Source organism: Bubalus bubalis, chromosome 22 (genome assembly GCF_019923935.1).
Source record: "Bubalus bubalis isolate 160015118507 breed Murrah chromosome 22, NDDB_SH_1, whole genome shotgun sequence".
Lineage (NCBI taxonomy): Eukaryota > Metazoa > Chordata > Mammalia > Artiodactyla > Bovidae > Bubalus > Bubalus bubalis.
The window spans coordinates 6,522,469-6,546,464 of record NC_059178.1 but is presented as its reverse complement, the minus strand read 5'-3'; positions in this window follow the sequence as shown (position 1 = coordinate 6,546,464).

Sequence of the window (23,996 nt, the reverse complement as noted above, 5' to 3'; positions counted from 1 at the left end):
TTTGAAAAGTGAAGTATTTACCTATATTTCTTGTATTTATTAATAAGAGAACAAATTACCTATACATAAAATATATGTTCAGATTGGAAGCATCCATTTAACTATAAAGATTCTCATCTATTCTCCAAACTTATGGACAACATATTAGTTAGAAACCACTAAAATATTTTTATATTCATATTTTACATATGTTGTAAAAAATAAACCCTCAATGCATGCTACCTGAAACATTTGGCTGAAGAACCAAATATTTGGTTCGAAGGCAATAAAATTACATTTGTCTTTAAATATTACACAGCAAAACATTTTATAAATTTAAATCAGCTTTTTCCTCTCTAAGAGTTGATGTGGTTTTATTGTATGTGTGTAAAGACCTTGGACTCTAGAGACCACTGGGGATCAAATTGTTCCTTCCACTGTCCCTGGATAAGTAAGACTGGGTCTAAATCATCCTGAAGTCTTTACTGTTTTATCTATTAACATCTTAAGTAGAAGAACAATATGACCTAATACTTCCCACTAGACCAAGAGACAGGCAGGGTGCATTCTGTGGCTTCAAAATGTTTGGGGTTTTTCCAGAAATCTTTCTGTTATTGATTTCTAATTTAATTCCATCATGGTCAGAGAACACACTTTGAATGACTTGAACACATTTTAAAATTTGTTTTAAAGCTCAGAATATGATACATGTTCTATGTACACTTGAGAAGAATTGTATTCTGATGTTTTGGGGTGGAATGTTCGGTAAGTGTCAATTAAGTCATGTTCGTCGAACAAGTGTTCAAGTTTTCTATATCCTTACTGACTGTCACTTTACTTGTTCCATCTGTTATTGAGAGAACAGTATTAAAAGTCTCTGACTATAATTGTGAATTTATCTATTTCTCCTTGAAATACCACAGGTTTTTGCTTCATGCATTTTGAAGTTCTGTTATTAGGAGAATGATGTTGAGAGTCATTCTGCTCTCCTTAACCTTATGTGCAGTGCAAGCAGCTCTTTACAGCTGAGCCACCAGGGAAGTCCAACCATTTTAAAGTTAAAAGGCCTAATTGATGCAGATAAAAGGTAGACATTATCAGATTGAATTTAAAACAAACACCCAACTGTATCATGTCTGTGTTTGTGTTGTATGTGTTAGTCATTCAATAGTGTCTGACTCTTTGTGACCCCATGGACTGTAACCCACTAAGCTCCTCTGTCCATGGAGTTCTCTGGGCAAGAATACTGGACTGGGTTGCCATTCCCTTTTCCAGGGGATCTTCTGTAAAGATGATGGCTCAGCTGTAAAGAACCTTATGACTCCTTTATGAAATGATCATTTTTATGGTGGTAGTGGTGTGTAGGTGCTAAGTCGTGTCTGGCTCCTTGCGACTCCATGGACTGTAACTCCCCAGGCTTCTCTGTCCATGGGATTTCCCAAGCAAGAATACTGAAGTGGGTTGCCATTTCCTTCTCCAGGGGATCTTTCTGACCCAGGGATTGAACCTTTCATTGGCAGGCGAATTCTTTTACCGCTGAGCCATCAGGGAAGCCCAACCATTTTATACCTGATAATATTCTTTACTATGATGTCTACTTTGTTTGATATTCACACAACTACCTCAACTTTCTTTTAATTAGTGTTAGCATTTTTTAGCGCTAATGTTAAAACCAGGCTTCCCTGGTGGCTCAGACAGTAAAGAATCTGCCTGCAGTGCAGGAGACCTGGGTTCAATCCCTGGGTCAGGAAGATCCCCTGGAAAAGGGAATGGCAACCCACTCCAGTGATCTTGCCTGGAGAATTCTGTGGACAGAGGAGCCTGGTGGGCTACAGTCCACAGGATCCCAAAGAGTCGGACATGACTGAGCACAAAGCAATTGAAATGGTTAGGTTTGACTCTATTTTCTTATAATTTATTTTTTCAGTCTGTCCTTTGTCCTATTTTCTCTGCCTACTTTTGGACTAATTCTTTCATGAATTAAGGGTGGGTTTTCACTTATACTATAAAGGATAAATATTTCTTAACCTACATAAAAATCCATGCATTCATTAGAAAAGACAGTGATATTTACCAAGCCTGATTATTTCATTTAAATACAAGATGTAGATTCAGGAAGATCATCAGCTTGTAGAGCTCATTCACATGATCTCTGACAATGACTCTAAAGAAACAAAGCAGTATCTTTCATCCTGACAAGTAATTATAACTGAAAATAGATATTCAGTAGTTCCTATTTAATACATTTTCTCAGATCTTGAAAAAGATAAGAAAAATCTTTTTCTTTTCATCACAGGACCTGATTCCAGACTTAAGCTGTTTCATAAGTTGAAATCTGAAGCTTTTCCCCTAAGCACTTGTGAAAATGAGTCTTAAACATAGCAAGAAAAAGTGAAAGTGTTAGTCACTCAGTCATTTCTGATTCTTTGTGACCCCATAGACTATAGCCCACCAGGCTCCTCTGTCCATGGAATTATCCATGCAAGAATACTGGAGTGGGGATCCAGTATTTTCTCCAGGGGACCTTCCCCACCCAGGGATTGAACCTGGGTCTCCTGCATTGCAGGCAGATTCTTTACTGTCTGAGCCTCCTGGGAAGCCCAGGCAAGGTTAGTGAGCAAAGCCAGTGGACTTGTGTTCTAGATATATCTGTTCCAAAAACTTGTAGTGTGAGACCTTTAACTACTTACTCCTTTGATGTTCAACTTGATTTCTTCATCTGCAAAAATGCCAGCATTGGATTATATATGCTCTCTCTTTCAGCTGTAACAGTAAATGAGCACATACTTTTCTTACCCTTCAGTCACCTGGGCAGTGGTGATTTAGTTGCTCAGTCATGTCTGACTCTCTGTGGCCCCATGGATCATAGCCCACCAGATTCCTCTGTCTGTGGGATCTCCCAGGCAAGAGTACTGGAGTGAGTTGCCGTTTCCTTCTCCTGGAGATCTTTCTGACCTAGGGATTGAACCTGGATCTTCTGCTTTGTAGGTGGTCTCCTGCATTGCAGGCAGACTCTTTACAACTGAGCCACCAGGGAAGCCTGGATTACGCCCAGTTATTTGGGCTCACATTTGAAAGGCCTTCAGGGGCTTATTATTTGCAAATCAGTCACTTCAGGATGAGGGTCAAGAAAACTGTTCCAGCTCTGAGATATAAATTGATTGCAAAATGGAAGTATGGGAGCTATGAGAGAAGATAGAGTGACTGCAGAGTGTGTTTGGGCGGCCTGAGGTCCAGTTGCAGTGGAGTGACCAGCTGTTTGGTGCCCACTTACACACAGACATTTAATTTGTGTGTTCTCTCAGAGACTTCCTAACCAAAAGACATTTCCAGACTAAGTAATTACAGATTGCTTTTCTGTGCAATCCCCACTCTTAAGCTAAGACTGGGACTCAGCTTGCTCCTGTCCTGAGCTACAGAGAGGCCAGGCTGAGCTCCCTCAAGACTCTTTCCAACCACCCATGGACGTGAAGGGCACACGTGGAGTGCTAAGACTCTTTGGGTACCTTTATTCAATACTATGAGCTGAGCAGGTTCTCTGGAGAAGAGACATTTTAGCAATGTCAATCTACAGTCCAACTGTTTCTGGAACATTCCATGATCAACATCATTTCAGTTCAGTTCAGTCACTCAGTTGTGTCCGACTCTTTGCAACCCTATGAACCGCAGCATGCCAGGCTTTCCATCCATCACCAACTCCTGGAGCTTGCTCAAACTCATGTCCATTAAGTCGGTGATGCCATCCAACCATCTCATCCTTTGTCATCCCCTTTTCCTCTTGCCTTCACTCTTTCCCAGCATCAGAGTCTTTTCCAATTAGTCCGTTCTTCACATCAGGTGGCCAAAGTACTGGAGTTTCAGCTTCAGCATCACTCCTTCCAACGAATATTCAGGACTGATTTCTTTTAGGATTGACTGGTTGGATCTCCTTGCAGTCCAAGAGACTCTTAAGAATCCTCTCCAACACATCATTTTAGCAGTAACTCAGACTCTAACTATCTTAAGGAGGCAGTCTTTCAAAACTTTGTAACATTTTTTCACGTTTCAAAATTTGGTATAGCCAAAATGTCTCAGGTAGTCTAGAAGTTAATCTTCAAGTTTACACAGATCTTCCAAATTCCAAAACTTCCAGTGGGAATAGAGGTTCCAAAAGGTGGAGGCCACTACCACCCCATCTAATATCCCTTAGGGTTTACTGATCTCTCCATATTTCCTTAATCAGTCCTTGCCTCATTCCCATTTGTGGCATATCAAACACTCTTTCACGTGGGGCTCATTCTGACTCTGGTCTCCAAAATTATGTTTATTTTTCAGTTATTCTTTGATTCTGGTGACTTATTAAGGCCTTAATGAAAAGAATGACTTGATGTGTGTCAAAGGAGTTTCCAGTGAAGGGCTGCCAAGGATTGGCTTGATTTCAGGGGACTGTCTCTGAAAATAACAGAGAAGAATTGAGTTCTGTAATTAAATTTCTAGGTGCCTGAGCTTATATAAGCCTCCAAAAATGATAAGATGAACTCAGTATAGGTGATTAGTTAAGGCTATTAGCAGTTCAAGCTAAAGAATATAATAACTCAGGATCAAAGAGATTTTAATTATAAAGCAAATGATAAAATAAGATCTCTGGCAATGTGAGTGTGTGTGTGAAATTGTTGTGTATGAGTTAAACAGGTTTGTAGCACTCATTTTTTAAAAAAGAATTAACTCTTTACTGCTTATAGCCCTTATAAAATCAAATCAATTTTTCAGCTAAATACAACTGCAACCATTAAATCAATTTAGTAAAAATGAACAATTTTCATCAGGTTATACATACTAAAAAATAAATTTTTTATTGTTGTTAATAGGGTAAAAAGATATTTATATTTTTGGCACAATGGAGTATTATTTTAGCCTTCATCATTATTATATTTCCTTTTTAACAGTGAACTTTTTCAATAACTTTTTTTCCCCTTGGGCGGCTTGTGGGATCTTAGTTCCCCTACCAGAAATGTAACCCACGCTCCCTGCAGTAGAAGTGCAGAGTCCAAACCACTGGACTGCCAGAGAATTCTTTTAACAGTGAACTTTTTAAAACCACGAATCCATTATTTTGATGGGAACTCATTTTTAAAGATCTTAGCTAGTACATCAAGATGGAATTTACTTCAGGGCCCCGTTTTACCACCATTTTACTGGGTGCCTCCCATACATAGGTGAGGATGACACCGTGTTTCATTAGAATAACTCTTTTTAGATATACCCTTATATTTGGGTATCATTCAGACCCCCAGAAAGTCATCACACCAGGTATTGTGAAATCTTTTTCTTTTCACAGTTTTGATTATAGATTGTGTATAAAGAAATGAATGCTCTTTCACAAAGAAATTTCTTTCTTGTCATTTCTCTGCTTCAAAGATCCTTCTCCTCAAGACTTTCTCCCTTCTTCTCCCACCTCTTCCCAAAGTCAGTCAATTCTGCTTTCATCTCCCATTACAGGTTCTTTTAACTCAACTTTCCCAAACCCTCACATGGCGTCCAGGCTCTGAAGGTTCATCCTGCTCTCCAAGAATATTCATCAAAGCATGTTACCCACAAATGTTTATCTCCAACAGGTGCAGGGAGGTGAAGGAGGGGGTGTTTATCTCTTCACACATAAGACTTGTTAGGATCTTAGCTCAACATCTAGTTTGTGAGCACAGACATGGGAGACAATTAAGAGACACTGAGGGGCTTCCCTGGTGGCTCAGATGGTGAAGAATCTGCAATGCAGAAGACCAGGTTTGATCCCTGGGTCAGGAAGATCCCCTGGAGAAGGAAATGGTTACCCACTTCAGGAATCTTACCTGGAGAGTTCCACGGACAGAGGAGACTGGCGGGCTATGGGTCCATGGGGCTGCAAAGAGTCGGACATCCCTGAACGACTAAAACACACAAACACACACGTGTGACACTGACGGGCAGCACATGTCCACATGCAAAGCACAGACAGCGTAGATTAAGGGCAGCCTCCGGGAGGACCTGGAAGCTGGTTTGTGAAGAGACTAGAACCAGGAGGACTCAGAAGGGCAGACAAAAGCGAGGAAAACATTGGGAGTAGAGAGGGCATTAAGAGGACAGAGGTGCAGAGATGAGCATGGACGGCTAAGTTCTGATTAGAACAGGCAGTATGTCCAAAGTCATGGCGAGTTAGCCCTGAGGTCCTAACCCAGCAGGCCCTTGTGCCAAAGGCATGGGACAAGCTAAGCTGGATGACTACCACAGAGTGGCCTGTGCAGTGAGGACTGCTGTGAGAACCTGGTTATCAAACAAGGCAAAGTTTCAGTCAGAGGGCAGCTGAGATCAAAACCAGAAGTGACAAAGATGGGCACTAAGCCAAGATGACTACCTCATATGAGCCCTGAAGTCAGCTTGACGGCCAAGAGAATAAGGACAACTTGAGGGTGGGTCAGTGGTTCTATATGCTAAGACCAATTTGGGGTCCAGGTGAGATTTCCCTTGTACAACAGTACATACTGCCAGCTGCAACAGAGCTCTCAAAGCTGGTGTTCTAGGCCGAGTGCCTCACAAAACAGGAGCAGCAATTTAACACAGGAATTTCCTCAGTAAAATGAGGTCACTGGAGTTTTCTTGAGTAGAGGTGCCAAACAAAGAGTGCGATGGCTTTTGAAAACTGGGTCTGGGACTTCTCTGGCGGTCCAATCATCAAGACTTCACCTTCCAATGCAGGAGGTGTGGGTTTGAGCCCTGGTCATAGAGCCAACACCCCACATGCCTCAAACAGCCAAAGAGACACTGATGTATAGAACAGTCTTATGGATTCTGTTGGAGAGGGAGAAGGTGGGAAGATTTGGGAGAATGGCATTGAAACATGTGTAATATCATGTATGAAATGAGTTGCCAGTCCAGGTTCAATGCACAATACTGGATGCTTGGGGCTGGTGCACCGGGACGTCCCAGAGGGATGGTGTGGGGAGGGAGGAGGGAGGAGGGTTCAGGATGGGGAGCACATGTATACCTGTGGCAGATTCGTTTTGATGTTTGGCAAAACTAATACAGTGTTTCAGGTTTAAAAATAAAATAAAAATAAAATAAAATAAAACAGAAGCAATATCCTAACAAATTCAATAAAGACTTTAAGAATGATCCACACCAAAAAAATCTTAAAAAAATTTTTTTTTAATTAAAGAAAAAACTGTGATTGATGTTCACAGTATGGATCATATACCAAGAATAAATGAATAGTTAAATAAAAATATATTCAGTTAAAAGTTGGATGAAGTTATTTATCCATTTATTTATTCAGTGAATATTTGTTAATTGCCTACTATTTGTCCCACACTATTTGGTGAGCAAAGCGGACCCGGTCCTGACTTCATGGAGGAATAAACTAATGAGGAAGGGAACATTAAGCAATTAATGACACACATTACAAATCATAGCACTGTGAAGAAAAGATCCAGGGAATCACGAGAGGTTATAACAAGGGAGATGTGAGGTCAAGGACTTGACAATGTGCAGCTCACTGAGATCCTAAGAAGGTCAGCGTGGCTGCGATAAGGAGGGCAAAGACTGAGATGGGTTGAAAGTGAAAGGATGGAAGGAGGGAGTGAGGAAGGGAAAGAAGGAGCCAGGGAGACATAATTAAATAAAACAGACCAAACGCCTGCCTTATCAGCAGAAGAGATGCCTCGTGGGCAGGCACAGCACTTGAGCAGGAGACCAGGGCTGGGGCTGTCAGATAGGACTATCGGGTATAGACGCCACCCTGGTCATCTCCACCGAGGGACAGAGTGTCGAGAGAGCCCACAGCCTGAGCAAACGCCCCCTGTTGGGAAGCGTGGGCAAAGAACAGAATTCGGAGGAATCCAGAAAAGAAATAGGCAAAGGTCTGCATTGGAGAGAATAACCTTTTAGGTTGACAAGATGATTAGACAAGGTTGTAATCCAGGTCTGTTACCTTTTAGGAGACAAGAAAGCTTCCACTGTTTTTAATCAAAGACACTAGAGAAAAGGGTCACAAGGCCCACTGACTGAGCTAAGAGAGTCCAGGGCAGCCCACCCTGAGCTGGGAGTGGGTGGGTGGGGGCAGGGGAAGACAACCTTATGAAGCCTGACCCATGGGGGTGCCAGCCAAGGACAGTTGAGAGACGGAGTGAACAAACAGACAAACGCAGAGAAGTCTGAAGGCCACTAGGTTAGAGAAGAAGGAAGCATCTCCTTCATGCATGCCAGCCATTCCTGTTTAGAAAGGAAAAGACACTCAATATTAATATTTAATTTAATTTAATTTAATATTTGTGGACAGCTTTCTACTTCCAACTTCTCAAAGGACTCATTAAAAACAAACAAATAAACAAACCTCTGAGGACTTCCCTGGCATTCCAGTGGCTGAGACTGCATGCTTCCACTTCAGGGGGCGGAGGTTTGATCCCTGGTCGGGGAACTAAGATCCTGCATGGCAAGCAATGTGATCAAAAAAAAAAAAAAAGTTAGCAAGAAAAAAAGCCCTCTGAGTCTCCTCTCCAGTCCCTTCCTCCTTTATTTTCCACTTCAGAATCTTTTTTAGCAGATAGTTCTTTTCACAGCACTGAGGTGGATTTCAAAACTAAGCAAAACTTAAAACACAAAAAAGAAAAACTATCTTCTGCTAGTAATGATTATGTTCCTTTTTATTATTAAAGGTGCAATGAAAAGAATTTGCGTTTTTCCCTTTTGTATAAATAAATAATAAACATGGTATTTGATATTCTGATTTTCCATATAGAGTGACACTGGAAATGTAATTAGCTGTATGTTTTTTAACAAATTGGCCTGACTGTAATGACAACTAACAGATCCTAAAATGGAATTTGAGTGGAAAAGGATATAGGCATTCCATTCATCTACCATTTGTAAAGCACTTACTGTGGGTCAGGCATCTCTGAAACTTTAATAAAGTGTTGTACCTCCTACAAAATGACTGTTGGCCAAAACACTGAGAATAGAGTAATTTCCTAGTGATTTTAAAAGGAGAGGAAGGAGGGAAAGAAAAAGTGGGGAGGGTAGGATGACCATTTTCTAGAAGACTCTTCACGTTGTATCCTGATAGCCATAGTCATAAGCATTCCGTTACTGGCTAAGGTGGATTATGGTTTAAATGATGATGACGACAAATATAACCTTTCCCTCAATCCCCAAGAGGTGTATCAACAGGAAATATCATCGTTTCCAATTTGTAGGTAACAGGAAAAAAGACATTAAAATTTTGGTGGCAACCATTTTGTCTAGGATATTTGTCATCTGAAGGAAGAGGAAATAAGTAAAATCCACAAAACTCTGGAAAATGTCCAGTACCATCACTTTAAGACCTGGGAATTACCTTTGTAAAAGAAATACTCTCCCTTGGCCCCCTGCCCACCATTTGGCTCCTTCCATATCGTGGTTAAATGATGCATATTCTAGTTAAATTTTGGCATCAGTCTTACAACAAAACATGGTGTCTCTTGATTTTCCACATTCTGATTACAATACCCTATCAAATTGTCACCTTTTCAGTGCTAACAAGATCAAACATTAAACTGTTGTTGTGAAGAACCAGAGCTTCCTACTGAAGATATGTGCAGGCTATAACCCAACCCATATTATTGGACGCCCATATTATTCTGGTGAAGTGTGAGCAGCTCAGCTCCACGAATGGGCCTCCCACCCAGAAACAGGGGCACCATGCAAGCATCATGTGTGGATGGGGCTGGAGCGTGGGTCATGGCAGCAGACAGGGTGCAAAGGAAGAACAGTGTTGCTAAAGCCCACACCCTTGGTAATGCCAGGATGTCCTACACTATGGACTGTGTTCCCCCAGATTCACATATTGGAGCCCTAACTCCCAATGTGATGGTATTTGGAGATGGAGCCTTTGGGAGGTTAAGCTGAGATAAGGTTATGATGGTGGGGACCCTTGTCATGGGATTAGTTCCCTTGTAAGAAGAGACAGCGTGTGACATGTTGGACCATAAAGAAGGCTGAGTGCCAAAGAACTGATGCTTTCGAACTTTGGTGCTGGAGAAGACTTGTGAGAGTCCCTTGGACAGACGGGAGGTCAGACCAGTCAATCCTAAAGGAAACCGATTCTGAATATTCATTGGAAGGACTGATCATAAAGCTGAAGCTCCAATACTTTGGCCACCTGATGCGAAGAGCTGACTCATTGGGAAAGACCCTGATGCTGGGAAAGATTCAGGGCAGGAGGAGAAGGGGATGATAGAGGATGAGGTGGTTGGATGGCATCACTGACTCAATGGACATGAATTTGAGCAAACTCTAGGAGATGGTGAAGGACAGGGAAATCTGGCGTGCTGCGGTCCATGGGGTCACAGAGTCGGACACGACTGAGCAACTGAACAACAAGATGAGACACCAGAGAGCTGGGAGCTTGCTGACTCTCTCTCTGCGTCTCTATCTCTCTCTTTATGCCACGTGACCACACAAGGAGGATGTCTGTGTCTGCAACTGAGAAAGAGCGTCTCAGAAGAACCTGATCATGCTGTCACACTGATCTTGAACTTCCAGCCTAAGAACTATGAGAAAATACATCTTCTATTGCTCAAACCGCCCGGGTTATGGTATTTTGTTTTGGAAACCTGAGCAAATTAAGACACCATAAAAGCCAACTATCCTGCAAACACTGCCCTACACATAGTAAGTGTTCAATAAATGTAAATAATTATGTTTACTCATAGTAAACCTTTTCTTCCTAATTGATTGGAGAACAATTCAGTGGCTACATATTTTCACTTCAGTAAGCAATTAAGAAAGCTCACTTTGCCAGTGTCATTTTGAGAATAAATTGCCAGCCACCAAGAATGCTTAAATGACAAAGTATTTCTACTCTGATGTCTTCAGAATATTCCTGTGGAATAGGCTCCAATAAGTATTATTGTTCCCTGTTTCCAGATATGGAAACTTTGGCACAGGTTTGATTAAAGTCACATAGGGAGTCGTAAGTTATCAAAACAATAAGCAATACCTTCTGACTGTAAGCCTAGATTTCTAATCCATAAACAGAATAATAAACTATCTATAAAAAATGGGTGATAACTATATAGAATTTTAATAGGAAGTTTTGATTATATATACTCAACATAGCAAAATTAATTATATTAATGTCCCCAAGTACCTTAGAATGAATAGTAAATTAAATCACCATGTGGAAGACACAGTGGCATGTGCTGAGAATATAGAATGAGCTGTTAGTTACAGACCCTTTTCAGCTGGAGAAAAAGAGCAAAAATAAAGCTCACATTAAAAGATAACTTTTTAAAAGGGGGGAACAAGAGGTCTATTACACCACAAAGCCTTATATAACATCCTGACTAGGAGTCAGTAAACTTCTGTGAAGGACCACATAGTAAATATCTCTGTTTCTGGAGCCATTCACTCTCTTTCGCAACTATTCAACTCTGCCATAATAACCCTGTAGTGACTCAAAAGCAGTCCCAGACAATGAAAGGGCTTCCCTGGTGGCTCAGCTGGTAAAGAATCCACCTGCGATGCAGGAGACCTAGGTTTGATCCCTGGGTTGGGAAGATCCCCTGGAGAAGGGAACGGCTACCCAGTCCAGTATTGTGGCCTGGAGAATTCCATGGACTGTATAGTCCGTGGGGTTGCAAAGAGTCAGATACCACTGAGCGATGTGTTCCATTAAACTTTATTTACAAAAACAGATGACACCCAAGGGCCATAAGTTGTTGATGATTGATCTAGATAATAACTTAGCTATGTAACTTTTAATAACTTTTAATTATGTAATTTTCATTTTCCTCATAATTAAAGTCTATCCTTAATTATTCATTATTTATTTTGAATAGGTGATGAGAATCTCAGTGCAAAGATGCAAGATGTTCCAAAGGTTACTCAATGAAAAGTAAAAGTCTCCCCACTCCCTTTCCCTTTTTCTACCCTTCTTCCCTCCGGTCCCTGCCCACCTCCAGCTTCTTCTCCTCAAATGCAACCACTTGTGTTCATTTCCTTTGGATCCTCCCAGGGATGTTCTAAAGCTCTGACAATCATGGCGGCTTTCACAAATATAACCCTGGTTTAATCCTCACTACAGCTCCATAAATAGGGAGATAACCTGTTATTTTCTCCATTTTGAAAATGAGGAAACAGAGAGATTCAGAAAAGCCAAGTTACTTACCCAAGGCCATAGAGTTAATAACTAGGGCTCAAATCCATATTTTTGGATACAGCATATCTCCTCCAAAAGACTGGCTGCTTAAAATCATGCATCTTCCAAACTGTGAACTAAGGCTGGATTTTTTGTTGAAAGAGAATGATGGAATGAGGTTATGTGGTAAGTAGAGCCTCAATCACAAAAGCTGCTGTCTGCCTTCCTTTTCTTACCCTCCATGTCCCTCCAAGACATCTTCTTTCCTTCTCTAGACAACAATGTAATATTAGGTGTGCATTGTCTATGCCTGGAGAAGGAAATGGCAACCCACTCCAGTACTCTTGCCTGGAAAATTCCATGGATGGAGGAGGCTGATAGGCTACAGTCCATGGGGTCGCTAAGAGTCGGACATGACTGAGCAACTTCACTTTCCTTCTTTCTATAGTTCCTTTTGGAGAAGGAAATGGCAACCCACTCCAGTGTTCTTGCCTGGAAAATTCCATGGATGGAGGAGGCTGGTAGGCTACAGTCCATGGGGTCGCTAAGAGTCAGACATGACTGAGCGACTTCACTTTCCTTCTTTCTATAGTTCCTTTTGGAGAAGGAAATGGCAACCCACTCCAGTGTTCTTGCCTGGAGAATCCCATGGATGGAGGGGCCTGGTGGGCTACAGTCTATGGGGTTGCAGAGTCGTACACAACTAAGAACTAACACACACACGTCGTCTATGCCATGGGGAAAAAAATACATCCCATTGGCAAGTACCAGTATCATCCACTGCAGAAGGTCAGAAAACCTCTGGGGTTTTCCACATCAGTTGTAAACACTCCTCTCTTTCCTCCTTCTCTCTTTCCAATCAAGCACTCATGCTCGTACTTTTTCTTTTTTGGCCACACTCCATGGCATGTGGGATCCTAGTTTCCCCAACCAGGACTGAATCCTTGCCTCCTGCATTGGAAGCTGAAGTCTTAACCACTGGGCCACAAGGGAAGTCCTCAGTACTTTCTCTTAATACTTTTTTATTTTCCTCCCTCTCCTGTGACCTGTCTGTGCAACACACCAACATATCTGCATGCCTTCTCTGTTAGGCATGCAAGACTCTGGACATTCTTTAAGAATGTCAGACTGGCCCTCATTCCAAGAAATCCTATGACAACTGCGGAAAAATTCACTCTCTGTCCCCCCAGTTACAAAGCTCTTATGGTCTGAAATTGATTGTTCTAGTTGTATTATCTATAATATTGTGTACTTTTTCACGAGCAGAATATTGAAAAGAATATATCTTAAAATAAAAAACATACCCCCGTACTCAGACTATATAGAATTCATATAATAAGTGTTTGATAAATATTGTTAAATAAATAAAGAAGTGAATGAAATTCTTATACCTTCAGTTAGGAAAATACATTCAGCATCCACAGTTCTTTTCCATGGTGTTGCTGAGTACGTTGTTCTCTTCACCAGCATCTTGTCTGTGAGGCCATAGGAGACATACTTCCAGCCTTAGGACCAAGGATGGATATGCATTACCTGTACTTTGGTTGGCTTTACTCTTATGGCCACTGTGAACTGTGTGGCTATTGAGCATGTCTTTTAGTGGAGGATGCTTTCTTAATCTTAAATCTTACCCAGAATCCACACCATTTAAAACAGATAAACTTAAAACTCTTCTGGCTGAGCAAGAGGGCAGAAGGAACTTTTCTCTTGGCCTGGCCTCACCTGCTGTACCTACTTTTTGTGACTCCGAGGAAGCCAAGGGCTTCATGGGACAATATTTGATGGCTCTGAGTCTCTCTCGTTCTCTGCATTGGCCACTAGAAATTTGGCCCACTTCTAGATAATGCAGCAGACCATGACTTATTAAACTCATTTTTGGCTTTATCTAACCTTTCTTACTATTTTACCTCTGTCCTATGTTACTCATTACTTGTTATTTTATATATATATATTTTGTAAGGCATCTGAAATTATTTCCAACACTGGCATAGGAAAGTTGGATGGATGTCTAGATAAATCTCTACAAAAGTAGCTTTATTGCTACAATATCAATTGACAAGAAAGGTACATAGCACTAGTGAAAATTTTTCAGTGATCAACCATTGTACATAAAAACAGTAGAAAAATTCTCAATAATCAACAGTTGTACATAAAAACAGTAGAAACTCTTCATAGAATTTACCACTCTTCTCTCATAGGAGAGACCCACTTGGCACCACGGTGGCTGACTTTAGCATTTCAATGAACAGGGTGGAGCCAGCGAAACCCATGGCACAAACCACCCATACATAAATGTTAATATGACACAGAGAAAGAAGCATTACAAGAGTTCCTCTTAACAATTATTGCTAAATAGCTAAAATCTTCACATTGCTGCATAGAATATTGGTCAAAACTGTTCAAACTGGGAAGCCAGTGTCCTTGATGATAAAAATCAACCCTTATATATCTGTTCTTAATAGGGGGAGAAGTAAAATGTTAGTCCAAATCAGTAGTGGGTATTCTATTCATTTCAATTTGTCCTCATACAGCATTCGTTCTTGGCAGATTTATTCCCTTAGTAACTTTCCTTGATCCTCATATTAACAGCGATTTGTATCGGCTTTATCTGCCTAATGCTGTTACAGTCGTTTGTCCTTTTAGTTTGCGAAGATCTTGGCACCTAAACGTTCCCAGACTCACTTGCTGATGTCTATGTGAAGTTCAGGATCAATGGTTTTCAATGGTTCTTACATGAGTGACTCGAAATACCGATTAAGGCCTGGTAATGGAATTGCGAACTTGCGTGTGGATCTCAGAGCAATTCACCAAGCATCATCATATGATCTTAAAATGCTGAGGGCAAGTGATTGAGTCTACATTTGCACTTGGAGTGTGAAACCTAGGGCCCATTTCTCTTACTGCGCTATGCCCCACCAAGCTGACGATAACCCTGGGAACTCTTGAGAGATCAGTAGGGGACTGGTAGAAACTCTGCACTGCAGGTGGCTCGGGGCTGAGTGAGTTGCTGGAGATGGAGCCCGCCCCTGCAGTCGTCCCACCAGGAGTCACACAGCAGATTGGGTGCTTTCAGAGCCTCCCACGTTCCCGTGACCTGATTGGTGTTCTTTCAGGCCCAACCAATGTTTCACATTTTTGAACTATTGACCCGGATCCTGCCCATTCAAAAACCCCACTCTATCCCTGCCCAGATAGAGATGAAAGGAGAACGGGATCAATTTCACCCACCGATTCAGGAAAATATACCAGACCTAAGACTCTGCCTTCTCCTAATAACTGAGGCAGAACTCTCCCTTTAAACTTTTAGTTGCCTTTCTCTTCAATAACACTAAGTTGTTCCTTTCTGAGTGTAAAAGCATTTATCTGAATATAAAGCTTGAAAACACACAAAAGCACAAAGATAAGGAATATTTAAATTACACATAATTCCACCACCCAGAAGTAAGCAGTTAGCATTCTTTAAATATTTCCTTCTAGTCTTTTTTTCCATGCAGCTTACATATAAACACATATAACACACATATAACTTAGCAGAAGCTTACCATATGTGTTGTGCATGACGTTTTGGCTTTTGCATTTAACAATGCATCCATGAATAGTTTTGCAGGTAAATAAATATTCTTTAAAACATGATTTCTAAGGGTTTCACAATAGTCCATCATGAATTATAATTTAATTTATTAAATCATTCTACCATTGAAAGTTAAGACCATTCCAAGTTTTTACTGTTATAAATAATGCTGCTGAATATCTTTGCATGAAAGCTGTTATATACATATATCTCTGATTGTTTCCCTAGGGGCCCATGGAATTGATGGCCTAAAGGCCATGAACATTGTAATCTTTGATGCACATTTCTTAGTTGGGCCATTTTCCCTCTCAAAAGACCATGCCAAGATATTGTCTGATCCGCAGAGCATAAGCATTCCCCAAATAGTCTTTTGTTACTTCTCCTCCACTCAAGCTTCTCTTAAGTTCATTTTAACATAATTTTTCCTGGATAGAAATATTGCCGGGGGTGGCATGTGGTATTCAGAACACAGAGCGATTTCTACCAAACATTTGAAGACAAGCAAAACTGAATTTGGGTCCTTTCTCTATTTAGGGAGCTTTAGGAAAATCAAAAGCTTTGGTGGGGAGAATTTACCCATGATTTTGGCCCCTCCCAAACTAAAAGGACTCCAAGCCCAGGTCTTGCCCCATAATTCCCTATGATCAAGAAACAACCAAACACAAACTGGTTTTCGTGCACAAAGAGAATCAAGCCAAATGAATAATCTGTAAAAATAACTTGATACGGTTTTTCCCTCGGCTACTAAAGAGGACAGTTTTCTTATTTTTCAACCTGTGTAAATGGCTCAAAGTTTCTATTTTTCCCAAACTGTCACGAAAAGGGTTCATTATGCTTCGCACATGTACTCCTACACTTTGCTGTGAAAGTCAATATTTATTGCACTCTTTTCTGCATTTCTTAATGGAACATGTGTGTGATTATTGAATAAACATGAATGCACTGAGTTTTGCAACACTTCTTCTCCAATAATTTGTGAAGACTTCTTCACTCTTCTAACTCAAAACAGATTTATTTTTCTAATAAGATTTTTCAAGCTCTTCGTCCATAGTATCCACTAGATTTATTTCATTTTCAAAATATAAACTGCTGCACCTGGGCTGCAATTTTTTTTGATCCTTCCAAATGGTTTGTAATGGTTGCTGGTGCAGAGCAATGGTATTCATGCTCGCCAGATGTCCTGGAGCTCATGCATTACTGTTTGGCTCAATATTTCTCGGTCTGCTTCTTCCATCTCTCTCTCCCTGACCACATTCTTGGGTTTTATTTTATCCTCATTTGCACATCATGCAAGAGACCATCTCAGCTGAATAAAGAATTCTTTGAAAGATTTCATATAGAGACGGAAAATCTAATAAAACTCTGTTGAGAACATTTATTATGCTTAATGTAACTATTATTTAATCTGGATGGAGCATTCTTTTTGGTAGCCCTAGCTTGGAAGAACCTCTATGTGATATTGACTTCTCTCCTAAGGCATCTTGAGTGCATTATTCCTTAATCATTTCTCTCCATGAATCCAGTGGTTCAATAACTAAGAATTCAGAGACCATTAAAAGAAAGCTTCAATTTTGAATTTTCAAAATGTTATTAGATTTACATATTTATAGTCTTTCTTTTTCTAATGAGCTCAAAATATTTCATAAGCAACAAGATTCTCTTCAATGTCCAATATTGTACTGCTCCAAAAAATGCCCCCCAGACCTTCCTGTATCTCATTATAATAAAGTAAATCCATAATAGTAAATGCAGACATTGGCAATACACATGGTCTTGAAAAATTTGCAAAGTAGTCAATATGCTCATTGTTAGTAGCATTTTTCTTACTAAAGTAATGGTGTTTTTAAGTGTGGAAGTTTGGTCTGATGATTAAGCAGTCTTTTCATAGAGATATCAACCTGTATATAATATAATGATATATTGCTATCATTAGTAACCCCACCTAAAAAACACACTAGCTTTGCCAACAGAAGGGAAATCAATCCACATTATTTACTCCACTAGGTTAAGTGCATGCCTGAATTTATTATTTCCAACAATGGCCCTTGCCCTGATACCAGAAAAATAACTCATATGATAGCCATCCATTTGACATCACTATGTGGATGATTGATAAGCAACTCAATAATTTATCCAAAAATACCCTTGATTTACCCCTCAGACCAATTTCTTCTCCAATCTTTCCCATCTCAGCAAATGACACAAATGTCTGCTCAAACCAAAACCCCCAGGGCCATCTTTGTTTCAATTCAACACCAAGTCCTGTTGACACTAACTGTAAAATGTATGCCAAGCTGGTCACTTTCTCTCCCTCTCCACTGGTGCCATCTTGGGCTAAGCCACCATCATATCCCACCTGAAATTCAGGAAGCCCTCCATGGGTTTCTCTTCATTTCCACTCTTGATTCCTGCAATCAGTTCACTTCAGGGTGAAACGTAAACCAGCAAGAAAGTCCCATGTCAACCGTGCACGGACGCCCCATTACACTCAGCACAGAGCCCAGGCTCCACCATGGCCTGCAAGACCCTCCGTGAACAGACTCCGCCTCCCCCTATAACCGCATCTCATACCACCATCCCTTTACTATCTATCATCTACAGCTCCTGACCTTTTGTTCCTCAAACATGCCAAGCACATTCCTCTCCCGGATTTTCTTCTTTCCTGCTTCTCCACATGGAACTCTCTCCCGTGCTTTATCTTCGTGTGACTGACTGAGGTCATCGCATCTCAGCACAAACATCAGATCCTTGGAGAGGCTGTCCTTGACCTCCCCCATTCTGTCTCTCTCACATCACCCACTTTATTTCCTTCCAGAAAATTTTCTCTCTTTAAAATCATCTTCTTGGAGACTTCCCTTGTGGTCCAGTGGTTAAGACTCCACCTTGTGAGACTGTGGGTTCAATCCTTGGTCAGGGAGCCAAGATCCCACATGCCTCAGGGCCAAAAAACCAGAAACAATATTGTAACAAATTCAATAAAGACTTTGACTTGGGGAACTCAAACCTGGGCTCTGTAACAACTTAGAAGGGTGGAAAAGGGTGGGAGGTGGGAAGGAGGTTCACGAGGGAGGGGACATATGTATACCTATGGCTAATTCATACTGACGTATAGCAGAAGCCAAACCAATATTGTAAAGCAATTATCCTTCAACTAAAAATAAATAAATTTTTTAAAATGGTCCACATCAAAAAACTTTTTAAAAAATCTTGATTCGCCTGCTTTTTAATAGCTTGCATGCGTGGGTGCTCAGTCGCTTCGGTTGTGTCCGACTCTTTGCGATCCTATGGACTGTAGCCCTGCCAGGCTCCTCTGTCTATGGGGTTCTGCAGGCAAGAATACTGGATTGGGTTGCCATTTCCTTCTCCAGTTTTAACAGATTAGTTCACCGCTAGAATAGAAGTCATGGAAGAAAACTCACCTCTTCTTCACCACTGTGACAACAACGTCAACCTTCACAAGGTATGTGCTCAATAACATTCGTTGAGTGGATGAATTTCTCAGTTACCCAGAGAGCCAAACTCATTGGCATGCCATTCAAGGCGCTTCAGCACCCAGATAATCTGCCTCCCAATATAGATATACAAGCCAAATCAGAATAGTCACTGTTTCTTAAATACACTGTGGAATTTTATGGTCCGATATCATCTAACAAACCATTAATTTCGTCTCAAGTATCCTTTCGCACCCTTCTCCCACTCTTCTCCCAAGTCCCACTGGATTGAATTCTACTCAGCGTTCAAGGCCCAATTCAACTGTCTGCTCCACTGCTCTGCTGTAGTTTTCTTGTCTGGATCCATGGCACTCTGTATCTCTATCAAAGAGCCCTTAACACAGCCCACTTTCACAATTCAATGTGTCTATCTCTGGTTTCCCCAGGATACGTGTTCCTTGAAAGCAGAAATTTAACATCTTTACATCCCTCATAATACATAGTCTAGTCTCTGATAAAAAATGCTCAACAAATATTTTTTGAATTAAACTGAACCAGCATATGAGAATGAGGACCCCAAAACTAAACTCTGTGCCTCCAACCAGAATTTTTTATTCTCATTTGATTGTGAAATACATAGCTCTCTAGTCAAATGGATGAGGTGTGGAGTTCTGGGTGATGGGGAATTTTCCTGGGTTCACTCTGCCTATTGCAAAGGGAGACGTGGTCAGAAATCACTGACCTTGTGTTTTCTCTATCTCTGTCTTAAATCACCAGCTGCTTGTTTAGCCTTTATCCCAATGTTTGGCAGAAACTGGGTTGCTTTTCTCACACATGTTTTTCCTTCAGAGTGTTGATATTGGGCTGTATCCTATATGATAACAAAATACCAGACTTCTTGGGTCATTGGTTTAATGCAGCTGTGGTTGGTTGTGGCTCATGAAAGTCTCCACTTGTCATTTGTTTATATCACTGCCTTAGTGAATTTAGGGCTTTTCTTTGCTAGAGAGTTAGAAACTTCATCCCCAGATCCCCACTTCTTGTAAATTAGGATGAGAATGGGAAAACGGGGCCAATGCACCCTGTGAACATCTAGCACAGATTGTAGCAACTTAATAGGAAGCTCAGGAGGAAAGAGGCTCAAGCAGTTCCTTCTTACATTAATCCACGCATCTTCCGTGAGAGTCAGGGAAAAATCCATAGTATAGCAGGGTGGGACATTGTCTTCTTACACAAGCCAGGCTGGAGAAAATGAGTGTCCAGAGAGCACAAGAGAATCTCAAGTATACCACAAAGAAAGTGGTTATAGCCAGGCATTTCTGGGACTCTCAAAAGCAATGTGGACTTCCCTGGTGGTCAGTGGTTAAGAATCTGCCTGCCAGTGCAGGAGATGTGGGTTCAACCCCTGGTCCGGGACGATCCCACATGCCTCCAGGCAACTAAGCCCGTGTGCCACAACCACTGATGCCCACACACCCTAGAGCCCATGCCCTGCAACGAGAAGCCGCCCCAGTGAGAAGTGCACACACCCCAACAAAGAAGAGCCCCAGCTCACTGCAACTAAGAAAGTGTGGCAGTGAAGACCCAGCTCGGTTAAAACAAAGAAATAAAGAGTAGAGGGAAGCACCGGCTGAAGCACGGCGAAAATACAGCACAGGTGTGCAAAACACAGTGGGTTTGGGATAACTCAACACCAGCTAGATTATAACCAACAAACATCCCCTCCTCAGCTTTGGTCTTTAACTCTACAACTACATAAAAAAACATGCACATCTGAGATGCCCAGATAGGGTGAAGAGAGTGTGTATTATCACTTGGTGGCAATCCTCTTGGTGTGTGCCATGGAAAAAGATTTGCCTGCAGTGGATCAGAGAAAGGTTTGCATCCTTCATTTCTGTCCCCTTAATAACTCTCCTTCTCTTCGGTCATCCCTCCACTTGCCTCCGCCCCATTAAAAAAAAAAAAAAAGAGAGAGAGAGAGAGAGAAATCACTGTTCTAAAGGAAGTACAAGGTCTAAGCAATGGGCTAAGAATAGACAAAGCTCTAGTTCCATATGGCTCACCATGCTTGCAGCAGGAGAAAGAAAAGGTAGACTGGCTAAGGCTAGCTGACAGCAACTTCAATTTAACTTTATTTAGTTCCGTCTAATGGCCACCTCATGCAAAGAGTTGACTCATTGGAAAAGATTCTGATGCTGGGAGGGATTGGGGGCAGGAGGAGAAGGGGACGACAGAGGATGAGATGGCTGGATGGCATCACCGAGTCGATGGACGTGAGTCTGGGTGAACTCCGGGAGTTGGTGATGGACAGGGAGGCCTGATGTGCTGCGATTCATGGGGTCGCAAAGAGTCGGACACGACTGAGCGACTGAAATGAACTGAACTGAACCGAATGGCTTCCCTGATAGCTCAGTTGGTAAAGAATCCTCCTGCAATGCAGGAGACCTGGGTTTGATCCCTTGGTTGGGAAGATCCCCTGGGAGAAGGGAAAGGCTACCCACTCCAGTATTCTGGCCTGGAGAATTCCATGGACTGTACAGTCCATGGGGTAGCAAATAGTCGGACATGACTGAGCAACTTTCACTTTCACTTTCAATCCACTTATTGGGCTTCCCAGGTGGCTCAGTGGTAAAGAATCTCCTGCCAATGCAGGAGATAGGAGACTCCAATTCGATCCCTAGGTTGGAAAGATCCCCTGGAGAAGGAAATGGCAACCCACTCTAGTATTCTTGCCTGGGAAACCTCATGGACAGAGAAGCCTGGTGGACTACAGTCCACGGGGTCACAAAGAGTTGGACATGACTGAGGGACTGAGCATGTAATCCACTTATGATGTTTGGCAAAACTAATACAGTGTTTCGGGTTTAAAAATAAAATAAAATTTTAAAAAAATGAAAAAAAATTTAAATACAGACTAAAAAAATAATAATAAAAATAAAAAATGAAAAGCGATAGAGAAGAGTATAGTAAGAGCTTCTAGCTGACCAGATAACTCATTGCTCTGTAAGGCAATGTAGCTACTAAAAGATTTACCAAATGCTGGTGAAAAATAAAGACAGAGGCACAAACAGATTTCTAGTAACTGTACTGGTAAGGGAAAGGTGTGACATGGTAGGATAAGAGAACAGTGGAACAAATCAGCCAAAATGTACCCTCTCCTATGGGCTCCCCCCTGTCCGATTCTGACTTGAAGGTCAGTCAGGATGTGCCCAGTCTTCCTGCTTCCTTGCTGAGTCCTGACAGACCAGGAAATGGAAGCACTGTTGATCATTTTAAATATCTGTGCAAAATCAGCGTTGGAAGGGACTGTACAGGTCATGTACCCTTGATCACAAAATTAGTCATCTATTTATCCTTCTCCATTGCAATGAACTCTAAAGTGTGTTTCCGTGGCTTCATGTCTATGACACTATATCTGCTGCTTGAGAATTTAGTCACTTCAAACAAAACCAAGAAGGTCCACTGGGACGTCACTTCAGAGGCTCTTGCAAGAAATTCTTCTCTCCCCAGACTCTACCCTGACATCTACAAAAAATAAAATAAAATAAGAAGACATATCCTCCCTTAAGACACATTAAATGTCCACTGACAGCTGAATGGATGAAGAATGATACATATACACAGTGGAGCATTACTCAGCCACTGAAAGGAATGAAATTGGGTCATTTATAGAGGCATGGATGGACCTAGAGTCTGTCACACAGAGTAAAGTAAGTCAGAAAGAGAAAAACAAATATCACATATTAACATACATAAGTGGAATCTAGAAAAATGGTACAGATGAACCTATTTGCAGGGCAGGGATAGAGACATAGAAAACAGATGTGTGGACACACAGTAGCGGGGAAGGTGGCTGGATGAATCCGGAGATTGGGATTGACATAAATACACTACATGTGTCAAACAGATAGCTCGTGGGAGCCTGCTTTATAGCACAGGGAGCTCAGCTCAGTGCTCCGTGATGACCTAGAGGGGTGGGGTAGTGGGGGAAGAATGGGAGGAAGGTCCGAGAGAAGGGATGTATGTATAAGGATAGCTGATTCACTTCACTATACCCCAATAAAAAAATTATTTAAATGGAAAAGAAGTTACACCGATGGATAAACAGGCTCTTCTCTATGTCGTGCATATGTGTGTGTGTGTATGTGCACATGTGTGTTTAAGTGTGTGGGAGGTTATTTATGCACAGAACTACCTACTGGGTTGCAAGATTCACAGAGAAATAAAAGTAAATAAGAAACAATGAATAATAACAAAATGTGTTGATATAGGACCTTACTCACCACCCTGCTGAGCTTTGAGAAGAATTTGAAAGCATCTACTGCCAAGAGCAATTTCCAGAGGGGATAGTTAGTCCTTTAGACACTAAATATTATCAAGGCAAATGCTAGATGCTGTCTTGTAATTATTTTATACCAGAAGGATTTAATATCAATTTCTCATTATATAAAACAAAAGTACTATGTTCTGCGAGGCTCCCTCCAAGTTCCCTAAGATCAGCAGGATGATCTTCCATGGCCCCCAGGACCACCTATTCATCCAAATATCTCACAGAAATTTACGCCAGAGTACAATGTCTGCTTTTACCCAGGAAGACAAAACAGTGCCTTATAAATGAAGGAAGCAATACACGCTTACCCTCGGGCTAGATTGCATAACAGGAGATACTGGGAAGACAAACACGACTCCTTAGTGTTCTGAATCAAACGTGATGAAAATGGCATGGTTTGCTCCAGGTTTAGTTCGCTTAAAACATCAAAATTCTATTTGGAGAAAGCAGGTGTGGGGAAGTGGGTAACATGCTCTTGGATTCTGTGATTATAAGCTTCAGACCAAGAAAACGATGCGTGCCTGCGCTTTGGCTGCTTAGTCACACCTGGAACAGGGCTCA